Below are 25,306 nucleotides of genomic sequence, written 5' to 3'. Positions count from 1 at the left end.
GTTTCTCATATTACAAAGGTGAGAAAATACCAGTTCTCAGCCTCACCCGATTAAAATAATAGGAAGAGTGCGTGGATGGCAGCCTCAGGAAAATAACAGCTAGGAGGTATTTGTTCCAAAGCCTGGCTGGCCCTGCTCAGGTTTTATTACTGCAGCTGGGCAGTGTCTACCACAGCCAGCCCGAGAGCTTGCTGGGCTGCTCATCATGTCTCCTGTCTAGAAACTGCTGGCTTAATTTGCTCTGGGCTGAAGTGTGGCAGGGAAGACAAACATTGCTTCTTGCTTGTCCCCTCCCATCCCGAAATATTTCATTAAATGTGGAGCTTTGGAATGAAACAAAGGTGACGGCAAGCATTTTGTTACTTTGAATCTGCTCCGTGCTATCTCACTCCCACCCCCCACTCCCCACCCCTCCCGGATTTTCTCGAGCTTCCAGAAGAGTGGGCCAGTCTGGTGGTGCTGCAGCAATGTTCCTCCTGCGTAGACAGTTCAGAAGGGGACCAGCTGGCTCCTCAGCCTGGCTCAGGAATGTCACGTGTCACGCCAGTTTCAGTGAACATCAATTTGCAAGATGGTCATGGAAGAAAGAAATCCAACTAAGTTTGGCTAACACTGGCCGTATCCCCTGCCCGAGAAATCTTCCAGTGTGCCTTAAAGCATATACCAAAGGCTGAGAGCCCCTAATCCAAGGAAACACGGCTCACCCAGGGTAGCTGCAAAAGCAGGGTAAAAACCTGGAGTTGGGGACCAACTAGGAACCGCAGATTTTTTTCCCTCTTTGCCGCATTTATTCCCAGCCTCTTTACCTGCTCACTTTTCCCATTGGCACAGTGAGGATCTGCTCTTAAAGCTTGTGACTCAGTGAACAAAAGGATAGGAAAGGTGGGGAGGGAATGAGAGGATGCTCTGAGCATAAGAGGAAGCGAGGGAAGGGGTAAGAGGCTTTCCAGAAGCGATGGCTTTGGACAGACTGGGGTCAAGAGTAAAGATTCCAGGATCCAGTGTGTGAGCAGTGGCCGTGGAGTGCAGGGCCCCCAGGGGGACATCTATGTCACCCCTTCCAAAGTCCAGGGGACATCTCAGGAGATGGAAGGAATTGATAGGGCCAGAATTTGTAGAGTAGTCATATGAAACAGTGTCTTCTGGGTGAGGCCACTGCATTCATAGACTCACTAAGTCCGTGGCCTGCAAGGGGGAGGGGCTCATGAGGCTCCACCCCTCACTGGGGAACTATGGGTAGTTAACAGGTGCTGGAGGAAGAGTGTTAACTTTCTTCAGCTGTGTAGCCACTGAGACGTTGCCAGTTAATAACCTCCCGTCCATGCTAATGCCAGCAACCATGGTTAAACCCAGAGGGTCAAAAGATAAAAATGTGACATCAGAGTAGGAGGGGGTTGTTAGGGAAATGAAAGGTTTCAGTGAGAGAGGAAGAGGAACCGTGAAGGACAACGAGGTGAAAAGGATCGAATTCAGTTTATATGTTGTGAAATATAAATAGATCCTAGACTATATATATGTATACACACACACACACACACACACACACACACACACACACACACACACATATATATAATGAAATTAACAAATATAATCTTTTTGATTAAAAACCAAAGTAAAAACATGTAAGGATCATCCTCCATAACCAGGGCCTATGATTCTGCTGGGGCCCTCTCCCTCCCCCTGCGCTCTCTCTCTCTCTCTCTCTCTCTCTCTCTCTCTCTCTCTCTCACACACACACACACACACACACACACACACACACACACACACACACACACACACACGTGATGCTGACAGCTTCTAGAAAGTTCTCTCACTTCGAGCAGCCTGTTTTGCTGACAGTACTTCTTCTCCATACTCACCTGCCTTTAGCCCAGCAGGCGTGAGTACTGTTATCTCCCTGGTCACAGCCCCTTTCCTGGGCTCCTAGCCTGGAGGGATTTGTGCATGAGAACAAGTGGACAGGGTCTGAGGGTGGCAGAGTATTTGCCTTCCATCCCAATCACCGCAGAATAAACAAACGCACACATGCATTTCTCCTGTACAAGAATAAGGGCAGTGGGGAAGTGCAAATGTCGAAAGTTCAGTGTCTGTGTCTAGGAAGATTCAGTCAGGCATAATGGTGTAGGGACATGATCCCAGCACTGGGAGCCTGAGACAGGAGGATGATAAGTTTGAGCCAGCATGGCCCACATAAACCAGACGCCATTAAAATAAAGGTGGATGGAGGGGAGGGAGCTGACTGAAAGGTCTGCTGAATGGCAAGTCTGCTGTTTTCCAAAGCTTCTCCTTGCTCTGCTCAGATTAGTCCCTCTGGGAGGAGGGGCTGGTCATAGGATAGTCACCACCTTAACAGATATCATCATTTTGGAAAATGATTTTAATCTTAAAAACCATCTTAATCTGGCCAAGAATTATCTTCCAAGGGCTAAGCAGAGAAGCATCCTTATAGGTGAACACTGAGCCCAACCCCCATAATGCTCTGCTTCCCTTCTCACCCCCAGTTTCCACACAGCCAGTGTTATCATCTCCCTGTTGTAGAGACAGTGTACAGTTTGTCAGGATAGAGGTCCAGCTCCAGTCTTAGCCCTCCATCCTGGAGATACCCTGTTTCTGGGCCCATGGGATGCAGATTCTCTGAGGACCAATGTGACAGATTTGGGCCCCTGGATACCTCAGAAGCTCGGCCCCCATTGATTTTCAAAGCACTTTTGTTAAACAGTCACTAATTGCTACTCCTAGGTTCTTAGTGTCCCCAAGAGATTTTCCCTAGATGGAACCTTCAGAAGTCATTGTGGGGCTGATAGTTTGCTCCATCACACAGCCCCCATTGCCCCTGGAGAATTTTCTAGTGAGTTCTGGGAACCACAGAGAAGTGTGGTTTCCATGCCCCAATTAGGGCTTCCACAGTGCTGGAGAGCTGCTAGTCCATCTAGTCCTCTCTTGAGAACTAGACCTGAGCTCTAGAGACTGAGAAGTCAGGCCAGGGGGGAGTGCTGAGGCAGGGGACCACTGTGAGAAGTTGAGAGGCCTGCAGATAAAGGGAAGATCAGAGGCAACGGCAACTGTGGTAGGGGAAGAGCAAACAGGTGAGTCATTTAACCACAGGCTTTCCCACCATGTTCCCGAAGTAACAACTCTGAGATGTATTATTTATGAATAAATGCCTAGGACACAAGCTTTGGCTCATCCGTTCTAGCCCATAACTCAATTGTCCTGTTTAAACTAGTCTGAATTCTGCCACATGGCTGGTTACCTTTTCCTCATACATCTTTCTCTTCAGAGGTCAGGGCAAATCTTTCCCAAGACTGACACCATCCCAGAATCCTCTCTCCCCACCAGAACTCCCGCCTATTTCTTCCCTCAGCTCATTGGCCAACAGCTTTTTTATTGACAGATGATGCCTCCATACAGTACCCAAGAGATTCTCTCTCCAGACTCAACCTGCTGGGGAGAGATACCTGGGGCTGGCACTGGAGGAAAAAGAGGAACATGTACTAATTGCTCCTGCCAGCCTCTGTCTGACTTGGGACCTGGAGTGGGGTGATCAGTTTTGTCCCCTCTGCCTTGTGCTGTAACACTGATCCCATGTGACCTGGCCCACAAAGGGCTGGCCATGCCTCTGGCTCTGGATGTCCAGACTCGGTGTGCACACACTTTCCCCATTCTCCATCTCGAACGACTTCAGCTCATTAGGTGAACCATCATTCCCCAGCATCTTCCCAGCCCAGCATCCTCAGGAAGGACCTGGCCTGACACTACCCCTTCGTGTCGTCCCTTGCTCATCTCTGATTCCCATCCTCGAGTCTCTTCTTTGTCTCTGTCTTCCTCAGTCTCTCAAATGAGACTTCAGAACTGCTCAGAGTGGGACAAGGAAGCAACACACGCCTCTGAAAGGCTGTCTAACAATGCTGTGGGAGGGTTCTACTTGACAGTGAGAGAGCCAGAGAAAGAATTTCCAGGGGAGATCTGTCATGCAGTGCCAGATCCCTACCTGTCAACTTTTAACGGCAGTAGAGCAAACTTTTAATTGTTCTCCTGCTCGGGGGGGAATTTCTGTCCTACAGCACTGCTGCTGTGTCCTAGCCCCACTACCAGGGGAAAGGGTCCAGGCAGGTAGGAGACTACAAACACCCAGAAGGAAGCTCCCAATGACTCAGCGTGTGTGAATAGCACTCTGGGACAGACCTATTGGTGTCCAGGGTCTCCTGGTCTCAAAGACCAGGCAGATTCAATACACAATGACCATAGGACAAGCTACAGTTTCTGGGGAGATATCCAGAAAACTTTCTGCAACTTAATTGGTTGACTTTGAATTATGAGTGACTTAGGAATATCTGACTGACAATGACAGTAGCTACATAAATTGTAAAAGGTGTGATAGGATGTGGGGTTGCTCACTGGAATTCTCCTCAAGCTTGGAGGAGGCAAAACCTGGCTGTTCTGTTGAGTGAAGAAACAAGGGTGTGCAAATTCATTAGATAGAGTGGCTGTTGTACCCTCGGGGCCCCTGCTCTCATAAGGCAAGAGATGCCAGTGGCCGTTTGCATCATGAGCATCGTTCCCACCTGGACCACAGGAAGTGAGGAGGGAGGTGGTACATTAAGGCAAAAGTCTGCACCACGGGAGGATGACGCATGGAGGAGAACACAGGGATGGAAGGGAGGGACTCAGTGAGGAAAGCCGAAGGGAAGAGGAGAATGGCCAGTGGAGGATGTAGGAAAAGGGGACAATGACAACATGGATGAAAAGGCATAAAAAGAAAGGATGCAGGCAAGGGGGCACTGTGAAGGGAGCGCACTTTGAAGGGGAGGCCTGTGAAAGAGAAGGCATAGGACACAATGGGCACATCGGAACTAGAACACCAGAAATGGAGGACACACAAAAGGGTATGAATATCAAAGGGAGGTTATGCTGTAGGGAGGGCCCTGGCAAGAAGGAAGCACAGAAGGAATGACAGACGTGTGGAAAGGAGAGTGTTGAAGAAGCAACGGGGACTTCCGGATCTGTACTACCTGCTTTTCTGTGGCTGAGATGAAATTCCATGAGCAAAAGCCATTCAAAGAATAAAGAGTTTATTTTAGTTTACAGTCCCAGAGAGCTAGAGAGTCTACAATCACAGGAAAGACACGCTCACCGCAGGAGCAGGAAGCTGAGAGGTCACATTTTCCCTCCCTACAGGAAGCAGCAAGAGAACAGGAAGTAAGGCAAGGCTATAAGCCCACAGAGCCTGCCCCCAGTGATGTACTTCCTTCAGTAAGGCTGTACTTCCTAAAGGTTCCATCACCTCCCCGAATCGTGCCACTAACTGGGACCAAGTACAAGAGCTCATGGGGATCTTTGGGTCCTGATGCTTGGTGCTGTATCCCCTAACCCCAACCGCAAGCCATTGACCAGTAGTCCTACTATGCTGTCGTGGGACTCTCTGCCTTCACTCATTCATTTTTTTTTTCACTCATTCAGCAGGATGCTCCATGCCCTGTGGTGGTATACCTCTGGAATCTCAGTGTTGGGAGACAGAGTCAGGAACACAGTGAGCTTGGGACCAGTCTGGGTTACCTAGTGAGAACCAATCACGATCAAAACAAAGAGAACAAACAACAACCATAAAGACAAATGCAAAAGAATACATCCAGAACCTGCTCAGGGTAGCACAGTGGGTGAGAGCTCTAGCTTTTGTGGCCATTGTTGTCCCTTCCAGTCCCCGTCTTGAGACCTCCCCATCTTACCTTACTTCAGTCTGTCTGGAAATGCTACTAGGTTTGCATTCTGTGGGAAGGGTAGGAAACAATGGAGAGAGCATGGCTTTCTATATAGTAAACACTACATAATCCAGTGTAGCCACCACCTGGGTGTGAGTCTATGTCTTATAAAGGGGACCAGTCATCTGGATGTGGAGTTAAGAGAGAAAAGACCTGGTGTCTGAGGCCTTGAGGAGGACAGCTCAGGGTGATATGAGAGCTTAGTAATATGGGCTGCCACACACCTAAATGGATATGGAAACACATGATCAGGAGTGAAGAATGGTTCAGTAGGACAGGTTAAAGGTGACCCAGGTCTATGCCTTCCAGGAGCTGAGTGACCTGTGGTATTCATCAGGGTCTGGCTCCTGGTCATGTCTAGTTTGAAGATTCCCAGCCTTTGAGTCTGACAAATTCCTTGAACTCCAGATTGTGTTGGGTTTACATTTCCTTTTTATGCCAAAGCCAAGGGAAGCAAGCCAACAGTCTGCCACGGAAGTTGGAGATTTATTGCTGTTAACTAGGGTGTGGCTCTCACTGCAAGAGAAGCATCAAGCTTGCCTGTGAGATGTGGTGAGCTCCCTGTATGCCCTTGCAGCCAGCTGTACCCATCAGTCATATCCAAACTCAAGCCTTTGTGAACAGGCTTCAGATCTTTGGTGTAGAGTCCCAAAGGAGAGCAGAGACTTGTTCTCAGCGTGTAGTCTGTGCTGTTAGATCTACAGACCCAGGCCCAAATTGCACATTCCAATCTGTTAGAGTCAGCTACATCACGCTGTCTTGGAAGGCTGCTATTCAAAATGACTCTGGCCAGTCCCAAGGTACAGGTAGAGATAACTGGTCTCATATTCATGCGGAAATCAGTGGTCTATAATTTTAAGATCATGCACAAGGATATAGGGTTGCTCATAGAAGGGGCTTAGCCACAAGCTTCAGGAAAACAATCCCAGTTCTGGTGGGTAAGAAAACAAGGGGTATTTCTGCTCCATACATTTCCCAGCAATACAAGGTCAAAGGTAGGATGCCAGCTGGACCATAGGATGGCCAGGATACAGGACATGCTCTTGACATCAGTACTGGCTGGCACTAACGCATGGGATACGTGGATTAAGAGCTGCAGAGATCCAATGACCTTTGCTGTGTCTTCAACCCAGTCCGTCTCTAACTTCCTTGGCCATGAACCAGGGCTGTTTCCTAAGGCACAGGACCAGTGACCATGGCTAAGCAGTTCATGCATCCAGAAGGGATGATGCCAAGCTTTAAAATGATGGTTGGATCTGTTCTGAATGTTGAAAATTGAACCAACAGAAAAGCACAGACATCTGTGAACATCTGGAAATAATACTGTTCTCCCAGGTTATGGACTCAAAGTTGTGACAGGAAGTCACCAAGGAACCCAAGCTGGTTGTGTAGGAACACTGCCTTCACCTCGTCTCCTCCCACTTCCCCTGCCCCCCAAGGTAGACAGGCTCCATCTGATGTCACTAATTCTCACCCAGCCCATCCTATCAGGCCTGGACCTGAAGCTGGAGTTACAGACCATGTTTTCAACACCCTGCCTGTGCACTCCTCAGTGCTTAGCAGAAGTACAAGAGTACTCCTCAAATCCCCACAGAATGGGCTGGCAAGGTTCTGCAGGGACAAACTGATGAGAGCTACCACACACTAAACGAGATACATACCAGCATCTAAGAGAGACCAACAACTGTCACAGGTTTCACAAATAATTTACAGGGCTGTGGTGAACTGGAGGGCACCTACTCCTCTTCTCTGGTCACACCTAGCTGCAGTTCCTGGCTATCATATCAAGATTGTGGACCCAGGGGCATCAGATCTTCTGTTTCCCAAAAAGCCTGGGTTCTCCCTATTTTGTAAGTAGATAGCTAGTCCAGATAACACAAGACTAGACTAAGCAGAGTTCTCAGAACACATGTTTGGAGTGAGGACCTGTCCTGGCAGGCCCTCATGCTTCTTCTTAGGGGTGGCGAGAGAGACCCAGCTGTGAGTACAGCTTGCCCAAAGATAAACCTGGAGACCGCAATTGTTTGGATGGGAGGGAAATGTCTCATTGCCTTCTGGCCACTCCTCCTTCTCTCCAGTAGATCTGGAGTTTCATCACTGAGTCATCACAATGCTACAAGAAGGGTAGGCTATGATACCTGATCCAGTTACAGAGAGTCTGCCGCTATGTCCTCAGCACCCAGAGACTTGGCACCGACCCACAGAACAGGAAATGGCAGCTGAAGAGTTGCAGATACACGGTCCTTCCCAGGCCTATCCCAGCCACCCTGGCCTTGACAGCTCAAACACAGACAGCCCTTCAAGCCCGTTAGCTTCCTGTCGAGAGGCAAGGAGAGCAGGGAGAAAAGATGAGAACATCCCAGGTCTCCCTCCTCCCCTCAGTGGAGCCATTGCCCAAAGCCTGGGGATGATTTGTTTGCCCACAAATCCAAATAAGATGACAAGCAAATCATCGGACTGGCTGCGAACGACTTGTTAATTAGGAAATAAAATCAGAGCCCCGGACACGCAGAGCTGTTCGTGAGTTTGTGGGAGTTTGCTTTGCTTTATTGAGTGGGTGGCTCTTGCCATCTTGGTAATACAGCTGATAAACAAAGAAAGTGCAGGGAGCTCATTTGGCTGCAGCCCAAACTGAGGACCGGCGGGAACGGAGAGAGTCAGTTCTGCAGTTCTGCAGAGAGGGCAGAGCGGCTCCTGTGTGCAAATCAGGACTCATTGTTTGGCCAGAGTCAAACTTTTAGCCCAGGCTACCACCGGGTGCTGCAGCTGTCTGCTCCTTCCCCAGTGCCCCTCCTCTGTCTATGGCCTAGCTGTGAACCAACGTGTAGATGGGCTCTGTTGGGGAAGCAGAGACAACTAGAATCCTCTCAAAACAGCAACCATCTCCAGTTAGGCCTACAAGTTATGCTTGAGCCTGAAGTGTCTGCCACAGGCTCCTGTTTGAACAGTGGTCCCAGCCTTTGGGGCCTTTAAGAAGGTGTGAGATGTGGCTGGTAGACGGGCATCACAAGGTAGGCCTCTGGGTCCCACAGTCCTCTGCTCTCTAACCTATGGTGATACCAGCAGAACAGCCTCTACCACACACTCCTTCCTCCAGGAACTTGGATGTTTTGCCCTAAAACCCTTTGAGACCTTGAGCCAGAATAAATCCTAAGATGTTTTTGTCAGCTCATTGGTCACTGTTACACAGTTATAAACTAAGGCAGAGTGAGTTTAACAGAGGAAGAGAGAGGAGGGGGAGGAGGGGGGAGGAAGGGGAGGAGGAGAGGAGAAGAAGGAGGAGGAGGGGGGAGGAGGAGAGGGAGGAGGAGGAGGAAGAGAAGGAGGAAGAGGAGGAGAAGGAGGAAGAGGAGGAGAAGAAGAAGAAGGCGGCAAATAAGAAAACTTTAAAAGGTGAGAAACTATGAAAGTCATAAAAATTAGCATAATGTTTGAGTTAGTGTTCATAGCCTTGGTGGCCTCTTCCCAGGGCAGTGCTCTTAAGATGCCAGTTTCCTTCAGAGAAAATGGAAAGGGCTCTTTGGTGAGGTACAGGGAAAATTCTGATTGCAGACAGAGTGGCACGTGTCTATTATAAAACGGCATAGCCTAGAACTTTTAAAGTCCACACTGCTTTGGCTGCCAGAAGCAGAGTCCTGCTTCTAGAGAAAAAGAAAGACAGGTCTGAGAACACAGGACTGAGACTCCAGGGTGCATAGTGTGGCCAGGGGCTTGCCAGCCAAGTCTAGAAGCAAGAGCTATGATGTCACAAGGAAGCAAGCAATGGCCCTCTCCTCCCCCTCCACCCACCCTAGCCTTCCTCTCCCTCTTTCTCTCCCTCTCCCTCTCTTTTCTAACCTGTCTCCTTCTCCCCACCCCCAACCTTGAACTGCCTACAGAGCAGACCCTCAGATTGTGTGTGGCAGAAAGTCTCTGCCTTCTATCTACCCCCACCAGAGCCTAATGGCCGAGCTCTGGGCCACCCAGCTTGTCTATCCCAGTATGGCAGCATCTATCCCCTTTGCTGGGGATATGTAAAGACCTCAGCGAAGCACAGAAGAAGGGGGAAAGCTGCTGGAGACTCGCCTAAGACTCAAGGCTAATAAAGTTGATTAGCCTGTCAAGGCTCTCCTGTTTCATTACTGACAGCTTGTGCCCTCATTTTGATTTATCATCACCACACCCACCTGAGTCAGGAGTGAAGATTAGCCCAAATTAAAGCTCTGGTGACTGGAGAGAGCTGAGAGGCCTGACAGCCAGGAGGAGAGGATTAGAGGCAGGCTGGGGGTGGAGCAGCAAGCAGCTGACTGGGAGGGTAGGAGATGACAAGACCAGCCTGCCTAGGGAGCCAGAGATGCAATTCTGAGGACAGACTTTCCTCTTTTCATCTGGGAAGGAGGAAGAATGTCTCGTTTTGTTTTGTTTTGTTTTTCTGGTCAGGTAAGAGAGTCCATCAATAAAGCTTGTGGGTATTGTGTATAGCTTTGAGAGTCTCATGGGGGGTAATAAATCTTAACCAAGAGCCACCTCTCAGATCCTTGGCAATGTGAGATAATTTGTCTCTGATAGAAAGTAACCTCTGCCCTCATTGCCCTCCCCTGAGACACTGGCTGGGGCTGGCTAGGGGCTGGCAAGGAGTGAAGCCCTTGAGGGGCATTGCCATCCTGCTGCAGACTCCAAGGTACCTTTAAAAGCTGCTGGATGTTTGCAGCCAGATTTACCACTTAGTGGCAAAGTTTGGCAATTTCCCCTGAGGAGCAGCTGACTGAGTGTCCCCCTTACTAAACTAGGAGTGTGCATGCCTACCGGGATGACATTTAGCTGGAAACTGAATTTAGATGTTCTTAACACATGCCAAAGATCCAGGACCCACCAGCCTGACCTGCACGGCAAGTCACCTTGACACTGGTTCACATTACTGTGTGAATGAACCCTGACCCAGGTCTCATAGGGTGCTGCAGGCCCTTGGGGGATGCTGAGCAAGTGAGTGCTGGCCAGATGGAGGAGGGGTTCATAGATCATAGTTGTTGGAAGAGGCTCCCAAGAACTTAGGGCTCTACACCAAGCTCTTGGATCTTCTGCTAAATGTCCCCTGATGTTTCTGCCGGGTGTCACACAAGAGTCTTAAACATTCAACATCCAACAACAGAGGGCTCGATTCCTTTCCTACGTTCCTTACCTCAAGGTTGGACACCCATCCAAGCCAGTCAACCTCCCAAGTGGAAACCCACTCTTTCTCTCCCTTTACTGACACATGATCCATGTGTCCTAGATCCATACACTTTACAAAGCTCTCTGCCCCACCCCCTTTCGGTGGTTGGCCATCTTGCCTGGGCTACAACATGGCTTCCTGAGCATCTTCTAGACAGTCTGTCCTATGCGCAATGGCCAGAACAATCTTCAAAACACAAATCAGCACCTGCTTCTACCAGTGTCTTATTTCCAAACTATGAACTTCTGTAGCACACTCTCCAAGAGTAATTCTTGACCCATTTCATCCCATACTCGCTGCCTTCGGGGCCAACACACTGTCTTCTCTAGTCTTCTAACGAAATTCGCTTCACCTACAGGCCTTAGTATTTGTAGTTTCCTCTGCTTTGGAAGGGTTCCCCACCCGCCACCCCGCGACCCCCTAAAATCTCTACATAATGGAGCTGTCTCTTCAGTTATATGGAGCCCTGCCCCCTTTTTTGCTTAAATACAAGTTTGATCTCTAACAGTCCTTCAGAAACTTCACCCGTCGCTCTTTATTGTGTGATTTTGTGTTTATTTGCTCATTTTCTGCTTCTTCTTCTCACAAGACTAGAAACTGAGTCCCCCAGGACCCAGGACAGTGCTGAGCACACAGTTGATACTCGGAATATTTAGCGAGCGAATATAGCCTGTTGCTCCGTTCAGAAATTGATGTGAAAACTTCCGGAACTCATTACTCTTTTAAAAAGAAGCCGGGTCCTTTGCCTTAAGCGGAACTTGAAGATCTAGGCAGCTGCAGAATCCCGGGACTGGCCAGGGCTACACACACCATGGCTTCTGCCAGAGCAAGACCCTAACTGGCTGAGCTGTGTCTCTGGACCCTTAGCCTTGCCAGACTTTTCCATTATATATATAGAAAGTAAATCTATTTGCCACCCACCTTCTGCAACGAGACTTTGCATTGGATTCCCAAACTATACAGCAATTTGGGAGCCCATTTGACTGGCTGCAAAGCCAGGCCAGATTTGAAAACCTCAGATTGCAAAAAAAGTTGAGTTTTCATCAGAGAAGATGAAACCCATTGTATTGATTGGGCAGGGGTAGGAGGGGCGAGGGAGAGGGGGAAACCAGCCAGGAGCTCCCATTTCTATATGATTGTAATCAACTCAGCTTCAGCTTCTGCTTCATTACACTGGGGGAAAGCAGACAGAGCCGGCGCGCCCTGCCCCCACCACTGAGCACACCTGCAGGTAATACTGCTAGCTTTGCACATCTTTAAAAAAGAAAAAAAAAAAAACCAAAACTCTTTTCCTTATTAAACTTGCACCGGGCGAATCTCCATTGGCCTATTGATTCAAGTATTAGGCTGTGTATCAAACATATGAAAATACAAATTGTTGTTTCAGAGAGAAATGACCGTCTTATATTGTTTCTGTCTCCAGGGCTCGGAATATTCCCCGGGGTTCCCAGGCTGAAAGGAATCCGAGCCAAAGCCTCTTCTGGGCAGATGCGACATGAGTAGTTTCTCTAGGTAGATTTGAAGCCACCTCCTGCTGCTGCTGACAGGAGGTCAGTAACAGGATAAAAATTTTCCATTTACTTAAAAAAAAATACCTATACTTAAATAAAAACAAAAAAATATTTCTATAGAGAGGAATCCACAAAAAAGTGGTCCTGGATATGCTGATTCAGCATTTCAGCTGTGGCACAGGCCTCTGAGTGGAATCCCTCTTCGGGTTAATTAACCATGGCTGGTTGGTATCAAATCAGCAAGTATGTCACTTACTATCAGTTGTAGAGGCTACAGCTCAAGGTTAAGTGGGATGAGGGCGATCTCAGACAGGTTATTTATGTGTGTGTCAAAACCTTTCTCAATACCAGGCGTTGAGGTCAGGGTTGTGCTGTGTTATGGCTGCCCAGAATGGTAATGACAACTGTGAAGAACAAGCACGGTCAGGAAACTTGGGGTCAGATTTCCTGGACTTGGAAGTTCTGGAAAGAAAGAGTAGGTTGCCCACTTCAGTAAGTTGAGATCTCCCAGGCTCAAGTTGCATACACAGGCATAAGGCCAAGGTCATGTGCTTAACACACCCCAGAACTTGGGCAGATTTCTTGCTCTATGAATCTAAGTGGTTAGAACATCAGGCGAAGTCTGCCTATTCGTGCCTGTTGATGTTCAGCTCTGAGAAGTTCCACCACCTCTCCATCAAGGTCCCCCTCACTCTTGACTTCCTCTAGAAAGTTTACAAGGAACCCTAGCTAAGCATTTGGCCCAGATTCCCATTGAGTTGTGAGTTCTGGCCTCCTCCACGGCTATTCTGGCATCTTCGCTATAGCCTGGGTTAGCAATCAATGCTAATTGATGATGGTAACAGTACAGGGGCCGTCTACCAACCCTGCCCTCTCTGTCAGGAGTTTACACATGTCACCAGATCTGGTCCTCACTCTGCCACAGTTAAGCATTCTTGTTATTCTTACTTTGAGAAGGGAAGTGAAGTACAAAGGCCGTAGAAGTTAGGTTGTCTGCTCAAGAAACACAACTGCTCCTCCTCTGGCTCCTGATGTTCAAAGGTTGGTCAAGTGGAGGTGTGGGACACAGTCATTCCGGTTCCATAAATGTGCTTTAACGTCATTACGTTATATCTGTTCTTCACGCTCATCAGCCCGGCTTCCTACAGGAATGACCTTGGCCATGCTCTCCTTTCCCACAGTGTCTAAGATTTCGGTTATTGCCTTTTCTTTGTGGAAGGGTCTTGCTATTTAGTCCAGGCTGGCCTTGACCTTGTGACTTTCTAACTTTAGCCTCCTAAATATAGGGTTATAGACATGCATAACACACCCGGATATTTAGGAGGACTTTGGCAAGCTGCCCCTGAACTTTCCAGAGTGGTAGCTCATACCCTGAGATAGAGATGGAGCTGTTTACATCAAACCTTCCCTCTGCCTGGCTCATCTTTCCCTGCATTGAGACTAATAGCTCATGTAAACAATATTAATCTTTTGGAAGAGGCAGCTGCCTCAGCAGAGGGACTGCAAAGATCTCAGCTCAGGATCTGTGTGTACAGGAGAGCAGGCTGCTGCATCGTGGCCCAGCATGGCCCTTCTGCAGACTTACTCCATTTATCATCCATGGACTGAAGTTTGTCTCTGTTAGAAACATGTTGTTTTTAGTACGGGGTCCTGGGGAAGGAACTTGATGTTTTTACTGGGGCTAATCAGTCAGGGTTACAAGTTCAGAATGACAGCATAAGGTCATAGGCCTACTTCCTAAAGGGCTAAGCCATGGATGGATGACAGAAATTTAACCTGACCTGGCTCAGATGCAAAGATGCCCCAGATCCTATAACTGGAGGCCAAAGAGAGGCCTTTAGAGGCTTTCTCTCTCTCTCTGTCCTTTTCCCTACTCTCTCATCTCATGGTCTCTGCATTGCCATTCACTGGTAGAGTCTCTCCTTGTAGGTGTGTGAGAGCCAGCACTGACTTATCTAGGCTCAGCATCTTGTAACTCAGCAATATTGTCCAGCTAGACTGAAGGAAAAGGAAATCCATGAAAGACAGTGGTTTGCTGATCTCCCCTTGTACAGCCGATCTTGAGGCAATGACAGCTGTCTGTGGGAAGGGAGATAGGGCTTAGTGAGTCCTGTGCCTATGTCTTGTTTAGCCCACCAGGGAGGGCGGTATGGTTGGTAGTCACTGCTGAAGCAGTTAAAGAGCATTGTAGGTGAGAATGTAGTTGAACAGACAAAATCAACTGATATCCTTTGCAGGCCCAAAGGGGGTTCCCAGAGGGACCACATGTAAGACTTCAGCTCTGGCTCCTTTGTCTGGTTGTAGGACCTTTAGTTCAAGAACAGTGTGGTAGTTATCAGTAGTTCTTTTGGCCTTTAGTGGGAGACTTTGGGCTTTCCCTACCTTCCTTGTCCTCTAAAGACGTAAAGAACCATCCAAACTTCCACCAGGTGCTCAGTATGGGATGAAAGGATTGGGCTTAGGTTGTTGTTGTTTTTTTAATCAAAATGATTATCGAGGTGATTATAGGTTCACAGACATTTCAAGGAATAACTGAGAGAGAGATGGTGTGTGCTCTGTGCCTAACCTTCTCCAGTGGCAAAACATTTGGCAAAACTATTAATTAATATACCATGCAGGGTACTGTGGTCAGACAAAAATTAAATTAAAACTCTGGAGCTCAGCTTTTTTTTTTTAAACATTGTTCACTGTATTTCCATCTGAGAAGCCATGACACAAGGGTGAAGTGACTTACCACAACAATGACCAAACTGTATAAACTGACAGGAGCCTTCACTCAGAATTGGAAACAAACTGAAGTTGAATATGGATATTCTAGGATGTGACCCAAAGGTTGCACTAAGTATTATGGTTTTGATGTGGAATGTCCCCATGGGCTTGTAGATTTGAACAAGTAGTTTCCTGTAGGGCTCAGTTTTCTGATGCTAAGGTCCCGTTCCCCAATCGGTTTTTGATTTTTCAGTAGAGAAAGCTGTGGGCTAATGGCTGAGCAGAAAGTACAGGCAGGACTTCTGGTCCCAGAAGGAAAAGGAGACGCAAGGAAGGAGAGGGGGAGTTTCTTATCATGCTTTGGAGGGAGACGCCAGCAGCCATATGAGGTCCTGGGAGACGCCAGGGCCTATGGCCACTACTACAGGTGTCTGGCAGGGGCAAGGTGGGACTAGCCACTGAAGTTTAAGGCAGGTGGGAGGAGTGGAGATAAAAATATTATTGAGGGCACATTTTCCAGGCAGGAGTAAGTAGTACCCAGCAATTATGTCCTAAGGCAAGTTGAAAAGGAACAAACTGTGTGTGTCTTTTGTCTGAGGATTCAAGGGAAGCCAGGTGGGAAATGGTAGAGTGGCCACTCCCAGAGCTAAAGGCGGGTAGAGCATAAAATTACACACTACACTCTTTAGCTGGCAACATTGTTTTGAGAGGCACATAACCTTTAGGATTGCCTACTTAGGAGAGGCAAGTTGCTAAGAGTGGGCCTTGAAGCTTGTGCCATCTTCTGGTTCTAGCCTTGTCTCTCTATGCTTCCTGATCTGCCCAGATGTAGACAGCTGTGTTGGAAACTCCTACTAAAAACAGATCAAGCTGTTTCTCCTTCCATAGCTTCCCTGTCCTGATGGACTAAATTTCTAGAACCATGAGCTGAGTGAGGTAAACCCTCACAGTTGCTTTGTCCAGGCAACTTGTCAAGACTATGAGAAAATAACCAAAACAGAAAATTAATGCAGAGAAGTGGGCTCATGGTTGGGAAAAACTTAACCACGTTATTCATGAGCCTGGAACTGGTTTGTGTTGAAGTTTGTCACTGTATGCTGTCAACTGCCTAGGAGGCTGGAAACAGAGCTTGGCAGGCCATGGAGAGTTCAGAAAACCAGCATGCCAATGGAAATATGGACAGTGAAGCTTTGGCCCATGAGATTTCATGGGAGAACAAGAACCTGATGGGAAAGCATCCTGGAGACTCTTCTTCTGATATTCCAGCAAAGGACCAGGCTACATCCTAAAACTCTGAGTGAGGCTGAATTCAAAAGGAATGAACTGAACTGTGTTGTGAAAGGAATTTTTGGACAGCATAGAATTCAGGCTGTGGCAGGGTCATTGCTCACTGCATTTGAGTAGATTTACAGCAATAATTCGGAGCAGAAGGCAGAGTAGGAAGACATGAAAAAATGTGCAGTTTGACAAGAAAAGGAGTTTGAGCACAGTTCAAGTTGCCAGCAAGGAAGGCGTGGAGGCAAAAATGGGTGGCAGTGATTGTCAAGGGATCAGTGCCAGCCTAAATAAGCCATGCACCTTGACTAGGACAACATAAAAGTCTTGAGGGCAAGACTCAGCACATCAAAGGCTCCAGGGCCTAAAAGTGCAAATTCATCTGGAAATCTACAATTTAAAAGGGATGAATGTGCATGGAAATAAAGCAGGGGATGGGGTCTGGACAGAGTGCCACTGCAGGAACACCCTATTTGAAGGTGGCCTCTGGTGAAATGTTTCCCTAGGCTCAGCCAAACAGACACAGAGAAGCCACTGCAGCTGAAATAAAAAGGGGGGCTGGATGCATCTTGAGCTAGCAGAAGAGTTTGGCCATCATCCATGTGAAATTGATTTTTAGGGATGCAGAACACAAGGGTAATAAGGTCACTGAGACTTACATCAAGGGTCAAGAACAGAAGCTAATGAGGGAAGGCAATGGGTAACTGGATCAGATTCCCTAAAGAGAGGCTTGGAAAGGTCAAGGTGTGAAGTACCGAGGGTGGACCTTCAGTCTGATGGAGATGCCCCAGGATATTAAAGACTCAAACACTTCGAAATGTCTGCTAAGTAATGCTGCAAGCGAAGACCCACGAGAGAGGAGGTCAGAGGACGAAGGGCTGTAGAACAGGGCTCCTTGGACCTGTCTGAAGCTCATGTGATGTCACAAGCCTTGAAGGGCAGTCGTGGAGCTGCAGGGTCTGTTGTTCACAGGGTTTGCTTTCAGTCCTGCTTATTCTAGTCAGTCTTTGTTACGGTCCTGTCCCTTGCTACCATCCCACTCCTTGATGCCATCCCGAATTCTTCTACTGAAGTGAAAGTCTTCACTACTTCGTCATTATGTATCAAAGGAGTTAGAGCTGCCTTTTTTTGTTTTGTTTTGTTTTATGAGTCTACCCTTAATATGAGAAGAGACATTGGGCTTCTGAACAGTGTTGGACTTGTTAAAACAACAGAAATTCTTAAATCGGACTATGTGCATTTTGCATTAAGAGATGGCCATACACTCTCAGTTGGGAAAATTGGAAACGAGCCTGATGGTAAGGGGTTGGAGCACAAGACTTGGCCTAGGGACCAGGGCAGAATATGATGGTTTAGATGGGAAATATCTCCACCAGGTTCTTATTCTAAAACATTAAATGGTAGAACCTTTAACACTGGCCAAGCTATTATAAGCGAGTCACTGGAGGCAGGTTTTAAGGTGACACCTGCTTCTAGCTCCAGTCCAAGCTTCCTGATCTGCCAAGTTGTGAATAAGCCATGCTACAAGCTCCCACTGCCACCACTGGGCCATTCTCTCAGCCGTGAATCTCTCTGTCATGCCTTCTTCTAAAAAAAAAAATCCATAATCATCAGCCTAAATAAACCCTCCCAGAGACTGTTTCCATTGGACATTTGTCCCAGCATCAATAAAAACAGGGACCCGAGGAAGAACATGTTGATGAAAGCTATACCTTGTCTCAGGTTGGAAAGCCCTGAGTTTGAGTGGTTACTTGGGCTTAGCTCACTCTGACATCCAAATTGGCCTCTTCCAGAAGTACTGTCCAAAGTGTTTAATACTTGGAGATGAGGATGCTATAGAGTCAGAATGAATGCCAGTCAGCTTAGGACTCTGGGCCTGCTGTGCCACATATTAACTCTTTAGTTCCTGGACTGCATCAAGCTCTGGGACTCTAGAAGATTGAGCTGAGCCCAAGAAGCAGAAGGCTTCTTGATGGGGCTGAAGTAAAAAAAAACAAAACAAAACAAAACAAACAAACAAACAACAACAACAACAAAAACTATTTCAAGATGAGTGTGGACTAATTTTAATATCTTAGCAAAATTCCAACCCTGCCAGTTCACACGGGCCATAGTCTACACTTCCAAACCCCCTTCAACTTTATATTCTTGATGGCTGAATTTTAACTTATACCTGTCAGCAGCCAGATGAGTGCCTCAGATATTACTAGACCTGGTCAGATATATGGCCCGATTATTACTATACATGGTGCCCAACACTTTGAGGAAGGCTAGTAAGGACGTTGAATTGCTATCTGCACGGTCCTATCTGTGGCCAGAAACCAGCTCTGATCATTTTAAGCAGTAGCAATTTTTCTCCCTTCTCTGAGCTCTTACATAACACAGGCCAGACAAGTACATCAGCCAAATGAAGTACCAAGAGTCAGACAGACACAGCAGCCCCAGTGCTCAGAGGCCAGCCTGCCTGTCTGCATCTCTCTGCTTCCTCTCCCTCCTTCCTGTTCTTCTACCCTCCCTTTTTGCGTTTACATTTTCTTTAATGATCTCTGCATTGTCCTAAGCAGTGAGTTTGAGCAGGGCATCAGACTAAAGGGAAACTGACCACAGGAAGCGAACAGGAAAGAGCTCTTATGGAAAGGCTCCTCCACGAAGTGGGCTTTATCAAATGCATGGGGCTCAAGGGTCAGGAACAAAGACTAGTGCAGCCTGGAATGGTCCTACTAGTAGCAGCTATAGGATAGAGTCTGGAGTAAAACCATAGGAGGAAGACTGTGCAACTGCTTGCCTGGCCTGGAGAATTTGCTCTGCGAAGTGCAAGACTGTAAAGAGAGAGTGAGATACACACACACACACACACACACACACACACACACACACACACATCAGCCATGGCTTTCTGCAAAGAGTCACAGCCCAGGGCAGGTGGCATGTGACTTAGCCTTCAGATAATGTCATTTGCAATCTAATGGGCTAAAGGTGGGAGGAGTTATGGGTGGGTGGGGCAGAAAAGAAGGGGGAGGGGTCATCAGCTATGAGTGGATGAGGCTGGAAGGACCATGTAGCCCCAGAGTGGGGTGGCACTCAATACCTTAAAAGAGAGGAAAAAGACCCATCTAGTTTTAGCACAAAGAAGTGATGGGACCAGAGTTGTATACACACACACACACACACACACACACACACACACACACACACACTTCAGTTTCAGATGGCTTGTGGAGTGGCTGGGCAGAACAGAGCCACTGGGAGAGAGCACGGGAGACTGATGGGACCGAGGAGGTGTGTTCAGTCTGTGGGATAAAGAGGCAGGGCACGAAGCAAAGGTCTTCGGAGGCTGAGGTAGATGACACACTTATATGCAGGAGATGGGGACCAGATAAAAAAGAGACTGTGAAGTATTTTCAGTTCCTAGTTTGAACTATAGAGTGAACTGTGATACCTACTGGGTACACTGGGACTGGGGACATTGGATGCCCCAACTGTGTTGGGTACACAGGGAGGCATGATGCTGGTGAGAGGGAAATGGAAGGCAGGAGCTACACTCCAGACTTGGGGACTTGAAAGTACTCCCCAGGCCTCCAGGTGGGATGTTTCATGGATGGGACCAAGAGGTAGCTAGTCACAGGACAAATGTGAGATAGAGGGCCACACAGAGTGTGGCTTCAGGAACACAAGATGTGCAGTGGGACAGAGAGAAGGTGCTGTGGAAAATATGTGTCTCTTCCTGATGTCCCCAGCACTGATTACTGTCACAGTGGGCCCAGGAGCATCTGGCAACATCTTTAATTTTATTTAGTTTCTTCTCCTTTTTTTTTTTTTCTGGTTTGTTTTGTTTCTGGAGGCAGATCCTGAAGGGAGCAGATGGCAGTAGGAAAGGGCAGATCAATGCTGACAAGAGTGGCCTGCTTTGCCCTTGGATTTTCAGACGAATGGTCTCTGTTCTTCCAAGTGGTTGTTAGAAGCAAGCTTAAGGCTAATTATTTGTGTGTCTCAAATTCCCCTAGGGAGTTAAGCTTGTTTGGCTGGTTTATAGCTGTTTTTCCAGACTCCGGTACAAAGCCAGGCCAAACCAAAAATTTGCGAATTTGCTTAAGCAGAAGGAGTGAGTGCCAGTAAGGTGGTGGATGCTTTCCCACCTGTTGGAAATTCAACAAACAAACAAACAAACAAACAAACAAACAATATGCATCTTTATAATGACAATCACATTTTTTGTTTTGCTTTGGTTTGGTTTGGTTTTGCTCTGTAAACGGGTCCTGCCATGTAGCTCAAAGCCAGCATCCTCCTGCCTGAGGTACCACAGTGAGGGAATTGCAAGCCTGCGCTACCACACCCAGCTGACAATCCTGGGGCGATGTGGTGAGCAATCAGACAGGAACCTGCCTTCCAGGAACTTACGTTCTAAGAGGTCTAGTTCCTCATCTGGTCAGCATCTCTGTTAAGACACTTGTTGACAAGCCACAAAACACAGTAGGTTATGCAAACAAATGGTAATTTACTGGGAGGCAGGCGATGCAGAAAGAGAGGGAGACCAAGCAAGCACTACTAGATTCCTAACACCCAAAAGGCCAGCTCTGGGTTGCACAAGCAAGCACACAGAACTAAGGACTTTCTGGGAAATCATAGACTCTCCATGACCACAGTCCATCAACTGCTCAGAAGCAGTGGGACCAGGCAGGGGGAGTTTTGGTGGACGGAAGAACAAGGTGTAGGAAAACAACAGCCTTCGACCTGATTCATTTCAAGATGGGAAACTAAGGGTTTTACATCTCAAATATAGTTGTACTTAAAGGAGAGATTTGGTTAAAGGGGGGGGGGGAATCCAGCTACTATGTGTTATGTTTTGTAGAGCAATGTGCTGAGGGACTGACAGTGTGGGCGACATTTGGCCTCTTTAGAGAGTATGCTAAGAAGGAATTAAATGGCTTCATTGGGAAAGAAAGCTGACATACAAGAAAACAAACTCTCTCATCTGATGTTAAACGAGACATTACCAGTAGGGTTTTTGAGGATGTACTTAAATCAGTTTAAGGAAGTTCCCTATATTAATAGCTTACCAAGGCTTCTTTCTTTCTTCCTCCCTTTCTTTCTTTCTTTCTTTTTTGTTTAAGTCATACATTGATGCTAAATTTTAAAAAATGCTTTCTTAAATGTCAATTAATAGGGCCACGTGGTTTCTTCTCTACGTTGTCACTGAAGAGCACGATGACTCGTTCTCAAATGCTGAACCAGCCTTGCATTCCTGGGACAAGCAATTTGACAGGTAATGGCCCTTTCTTTGTATATTTTCTTGGGTTCTACTCGCTAGGACTTTGGTAAGGATTTTTGTGTCTATGTTCATGAAAGATGCTGGCCTTTGTAATACTTTTTTTCTGGATTTGGTGTCAGTGAAGTGCTGGCCTTCTAAAATAAATGAAGAGTATCTTTTTAAATCATAATCTAGCTAGAAAGCAATCTTTCAATGTGTGATAGAATTTGCTGAGGGTCCGTCTGAACCTGTAGTCACGTCTTAAGGAAGTCTTGGCTGTAATTTCAGATTGTTGGGAGTGAGGACTATTTAGGCTATCTAGTTGGTCATTTATGAATTTGGGGGTTTCTAGGAATGAATGACTTTATTTAAGTTTCTGAATATGCATATACAATGGTGAATGATATCCCCTCTTTAACTATTACTATCATGGTCTGTTAAAAAAAAAACCCTACTTTCCAAATAATGGTAATTTGTATATTTTCTATTTCTGTGAGAGTCTATTGAAAGGCTTATCAATTTTATTGATCTTTTCAAAGGACTAAGTTCTGTTCCCATTGATTTCTCCATGTCTCTGGTTTTTAATATGATTGATTTCCAGTCCTTTTTCTGTTTGCTTTGGGTTTATTTTTCTCTTCTTTAGTGTTTTGTTTAAAAATAAAAATGTTTTCTTCCTATATGAAGCTACTGATTTTTTTTAATGTAGGTATTTATTTTTATAATCTCTGTCTGATGACTTTTAACTAGATAGTATATATTTGATGTGCTGTATTTTATATTTATTTAATCCTTTGTTCAACTACTCTCTGACTTCCTGTGAGCTTTCTTTTGGACTCACCAATGATTTACAAGTGTGCTATGAATTTACCAGCATTTGAGGACAACTCTTTCCCCCAGATATCTTTCTTGTAGATTTTTAGTTTATTTCAAGAGACTTAAAATTTGAATCTCAGATCCTAGGCTGTATCCTTTCATTCCATATTTCTATACTTTGCTTATATCCCATTGAGGCATTTTTGAAAGTTCACATAATAGTGTAAATATTTGCTCTCTTTCTCTGACATTAAAAAAAAGCAGACAAACAAACAAACAAAACACATAACTACTGAACCATGAGACTAAATTACTTGAACCCAAACTGTGGAATACAGTGTAGCCATTAATTCACAGTCTTAGATTGTGGCATGTGGTGAGGGGCTGACGATGGGCCTTGAAGCCCTTTTTTGTGGAAATGTGACCTTAAGGAGGTGAAAGACATCGCCTCTCATTTCATTGTTTTGGAAAGAGGTTGCTCACTTTGGGGTGTGTGTGTGTGTGTGTGTGTGTGTGTGTGTGTGTGTTTGTGTGTGTGTGATCCAAGGATCGTATAATGTAGTCCAGTCTGGTCTGGAATGCTGGGCTTACAAGTATGCCCAACACATGGCTACCTCATTTTGCTCATTGAACTGCATTCTTATTCCTCACACTTACTTCAGGGGTGTGCATTTCCCTCTCTGACTCATTCAGGTGCGCTAATCACCTCAGCAGGGATGAGAGAGAAGGGCTCGGCAACAAGGCTATGACGCCGTGACCGTGTCCTGTCCTCTTGCCATTGATGCTCTCAGTTCCCTTCTGAGTGTTGCAGGTGTTTCTGCTGGAGTTGGGGTAAGCTCCATATTGCTGTGCTTGGCTGCCTTGTTTCTCTCTTGTCTCTTCTTCCTCTCCAGTGCCCAACACATGTCTTGTCAAGAGCCCCACAAATAGAAGAGCATCCCAGCTGAACTTCAGAAACTTCTGGAGTGGATGATAGAACGAGCCTTTTCAACCTGCTTCTCTGAAGAGTCTACATGGACTCCAAACAACTACACTAATGGACACTGGGGTTATTAAAGGGACACTTACTATTCAAGTGAATGAAGCAACCCCATACGGGAGCCTGTGTTCAATCACTCAGTTCCCAGCTGAGTACGCCAGTTTGGAAGGTTGTGGGTCACTGGGATTAGCCTTGAAGGTCAGAGATGCTTCTGGTTCTGTCCCAAGGCCTCAGTTCTGTGGCTTCCCAAGGCCTGAGGAGACTCCTGCACACATTCTGTTGCACAAATTCCATCATGTCTTCCCTACTGAGACGGACTGCATCTCTGAAATAGCCAGCCAAATTAAACCCTTGCTTCTTTAAACGTCTTCTGCCAGGTCACAGTGGTAACAATAGCAACATGCCACATTCGAAGACATTCCTCAAGGGCCAAGACACTGGAAGAGCTCTTGACTATGAGCAGAACTCCCAAGAAGTAGTTAGTCATGACCAATTTTTCTTTCACATGAGAAATTAACATCGACCAAAACTATTGCTATTCCTTGGTCCATCCAGTACTCTGCAGTAGGACTGTGGGGACGGTGGACAGTTGACATGCTGCCAAGCTCTTCTCGTGTACTAGTTCTCTCTGGTATTGAGGCCTTCCTTCCATGGTCACAGCTCTGCCCGTGTGCGCAGAAACTAGTGACTGCACAGGAGAGAAAGATGAGTGGTTCGAGCCCCAATCCAATGGCTGCATCATGCGAAGGAAGTGATGCTGTGGCCCACCCCTCATCCCTAAAACCAGGATCCTTCCAAGAGAAGTTTGACCAAAGGCTTTCCCCCCCTTAGTTGCAGAAGCCACAGCATCCTGTCTGGGCCTCTCTTCTCCCTCTGCCTCAGTAGAGCCTGCACAAACACTTCGCTTTTGATCGTCTCTTCTCAAACACGGCACCATTGTCCTACTTCTGCCTCTTTCTAATAAAAGAGGAAGGCGGAAGGCTCGTTCTTGTACATGCCAAATTAACACAAATCAAAACTGTTGCCGTTCTTTCATCCGTCCTGTATTCTGCTCCATCAGCCTTCTTATTTCCCCACCGAGGGTGTTCGGCTCAGGGAGGATTACACGGGAGGGAAACCGCTTACCACTTCCCATTTGATTAACACAATTTAAAGCCGCAATAATGTTCAGGGAAGTTCATTATGGGGGAAATGCTCTGATGTGGGCTGCCACGGTGTCTGGGGACCAGGGCTTTTTATTTAAAACGCAATCAAGCCCCAACGGCGAGAAGATCTGTGAAATCCACCTAAGCTGGAGATGGTAGAATTGTCATTTAATGTAGGCAGACAAAAATCCCTTTCTTTTGTATAGCTCTTGACAATGTATTCATACCATTCACTGATACTTAGTGTGGCTTGTTCAGTTCAAAACCGTGAGAGGCAAAAAACTCCCTCAGAGGTGCTTACAGCCCAGAAGAAAAGATGGACCTGGGCTTGGCAGACACCAGGATATCATAGGACGTGTGAGAACAGGTATTGGAATGCCTGCCTGAGAAATCAGGGGAGACATTTCATGTGCAAAGGTGGTTGGGCACCTGGCCTGTTAGTGAAGAGTACCATAGGGTCTGTGCCTTGGCCAATGTAGGGAGGTGGCATATGAGAGGTTGAAGTGGAAAAGATCCCCCCAGAATGCCAGCATCCCTCTCTTGGGCTTAGTTGCAGTTAATGTAGAAGGAGCTGGTTTGCGCCCATGGTGAGAGAGTAATAAAGACTGGCTGTTACCTCTGAGCATCTCCACTTCTCAGCCCTCCCCAGAGCCTCACAGGCCTTAGAACA

This window comes from Rattus norvegicus, chromosome 19, assembly GCF_036323735.1.
Source record: "Rattus norvegicus strain BN/NHsdMcwi chromosome 19, GRCr8, whole genome shotgun sequence".
Lineage (NCBI taxonomy): Eukaryota > Metazoa > Chordata > Mammalia > Rodentia > Muridae > Rattus > Rattus norvegicus.
This window is presented reverse-complemented; position numbering follows the sequence as displayed.